Source organism: Callithrix jacchus, chromosome 15, assembly GCF_049354715.1.
Source record: "Callithrix jacchus isolate 240 chromosome 15, calJac240_pri, whole genome shotgun sequence".
Lineage (NCBI taxonomy): Eukaryota > Metazoa > Chordata > Mammalia > Primates > Cebidae > Callithrix > Callithrix jacchus.
The window spans coordinates 52,576,846-52,579,589 of record NC_133516.1 but is presented as its reverse complement, the minus strand read 5'-3'; the positions used below and the strand labels follow the sequence as shown (position 1 = coordinate 52,579,589).

General features: G+C 37.0%; 1 non-coding gene across 1 annotated transcript; it reads right to left on the bottom strand.

Annotated features, from left to right (window-relative positions):
- Nucleotides 1-2,104: 2,104 nt before the first annotated feature.
- On the bottom strand, nucleotides 2,105-2,207 carry LOC118148125 (U6 spliceosomal RNA). The gene has a single exon (XR_004734917.3). It is a non-coding gene; the product is annotated as a U6 spliceosomal RNA (small nuclear RNA).
- Between the last annotated feature and the right edge of the window lie 537 nt (nucleotides 2,208-2,744).

Below are 2,744 nucleotides of genomic sequence, written 5' to 3'. Positions count from 1 at the left end.
TGGTAAGCACTCCTCTATAGCAAGGCATGCCATGATTAAACAAATGATTCAATCAATTTCATAGATGACCTTGGTGTTTAATCTTAGTCCTCTTCTATCACTGAATCTGAAATCCAATTTAATGTCTGCTTTGTACATCAAAGAGCAAAAATAGGCCCATGCCACATATTTTCTCAAAGGAACAACTTAAATTAAAAGAGAAAACCTTTTCCAAATATTAAGGTTAATGCTGATGAGTTAAGTAGAATAACACTAAATTTGGCAGTTCCATAGAGCAGGTTAATCTTTTATCAGATAAATTATTCTTCAAGAATATTTTCAATGTCAAGCCTCAAATGGTGTGCTACAATACTGCCAGTCAGTTATTGTATATGTTCTCTTTCAACTGATTTATCTACCAGGGCCTTTTTGTGCTTGTTGATTGAAAAGTCAATCTTGCATATATTCCATTTTCCTGATCTGTTTGACAGAATCTTAGGGAAACATTCAAGAAGAAGATCTTGCTTCCATAGTTACATCACTCCTTTTGAGATTCCATTGCAATTCAGCAGCAGATAATACCAATTCCAACTTTATAGTGTAACTTCCATTTTGTGGAAAGCTATTTTCATTTTGGCACATTAACTAGTACAATATGAAAATGAAAAATCCTAAAGTGAATATGAAAATCTGTATACCCTCCAGCTGATTCTTCAAAGTTCATTTTTAAAATTCTACTTGTTTTGAGATTCTCTGCAGTAGGAAAACTGTATTTACCAAACCATGTAGCACATTCCTAGACAGACACAATACCACTAAATCAGTCCATTTAATGTTGGCACTTTCCTTACTTGAGAGTTTGGTTTTGAGTACTGTTCTCCTTTCCTTGCTGATAATATAGTTTTGGAGTATCAAGTAACTGCTGGCAAATTTTAGTCACCTTACCTAATTTCAACCAAACCAAAATGATGGGTAGTACTAGGAAGGCCACGTTTCCCAGTCTATCTTGCAACAAGATGGGATCATACAATGATGTTTTGGTGAATAGAATGTGGACAGAAGTGATATAGTCCCTTCCATGCCTCATCCTTCTCTTTCTTTGATTGTTGGATGGTAGATCTCAAAGATCAAGGGAGGATTCTGAGACTTAAGGGAGGTCTGAGCAGTAGAAAGAAGGAGCCTGGGTCCATGTATGACTATGTGAAGCAGAGTTACCCCACAACCTCAACCCAAATTTGACTGTGCCAAGGGTGAAACATCATTATATAATATAATAAAAAATATTATAACATTATATATTATATAACATTTTATATTATACTGCATAAATATGGCCTTTTTAACATATGATAACTTAATTGAAATGTATCTCGACATTTAGTCCCTCATCTCAGAAATTTTTTTAAATTTTAATATTTTACATTTTAATTTTCATGGATACATAGTAGCTGTGTATATTTATGGGATATATGCAATATTTTGATACAAACATAGAGTGGGTAATGATCAAATAGGGTAATTAGTATATCCATCACCTCGAACATTTATTATCTGTTTGTGTTAGGAACATTCCAATTCCACTTTTATAGATATTTTTAAACATACAATAAATTATTATTATTATTATTTGAGATGGAGTTTCACTCTTGTTACCCAGGCTGGAGTGCAATGGCATGATCTTGGCTCACTGCAACCTCCGCCTCCTGGTTTCAAGCAATTCTCTGGCCTCAGACTCCCGAGTAGCTGGGACTACCTGCATGCGCCACCATGCCCAGCTAATTTTTGTATTTTTAATAGCGATGGGGTTTCACCATGGTGACCAGGATGGTCTTGATCTCTTGACCTCGTGATCCACTTGCCTCGGCCTCCCAAAGTGCTGGGATTATAGGCGTGAGCCACCGCGCCCGGCCCAATAAATTATTTTTCATTATCTATTGTGTTATTGAACGTTAGATGTTATTCCTTCTATCTAACTGAAGCGTAGGTCCATTGACCAACCCCTCTTTATCCCTACCACCTCCCTAGTACCCTCCCTGGCCTCTGGTAATGATCATTCTACTCATTATTTCCATAAGGTCAATTTTTTTTTTTTTAGCTCCCACATATAAGTGAGAACATGTGGTAGAAGAATATAGAATGTTCCAAAAATTTGGGTGTCATCCTTGTGCAGGGGCCATGGTAATCTCTATATTGTTCCAATTTTAGTATATGTGCTGTGAAGTGAGCACTCCGAAATATATTTGACTGTTATTTTCCAAGCATTGGATAAGTTCAGGGGATCCCATAAGGAGTCAAATAGGCATGGTTCTTGTTCTCATGGAGCTTATAGTCCAGGAAGTAGATGCTGACCAATGGATATATATGTAAATGTGAAATTATAACCATGCTCCTTTCTATGACATACAGGATCATGATCCTGTCAGACATAAAAACAGAAGTATTTGACTTCATTAGGGAGGCTTCCATGCAAAAAGATTCCACGCTGAGAGGGGCAGATGTGTGGTTACCACATGAAAGTCCGACAGCGGAAGATAAAATGAAAGACAGTTAGAGGGGGTGGAGCAGCAAGAGTGAAGGGAAATGGGGTCAGGTGAGCCTAGACAAGAGTGTGGGTTAGAGGAAATATTTTATTCTTCACCCAGACACTAAAGAACCACATTTGTCCTTTGCCCTTTGAAAAACACTGCTCTGGCTACATTTGAAGGAATGGATTGGACATGAACATGTACCTATATTTATATGAATAGAGTATGTGATAAGATGAG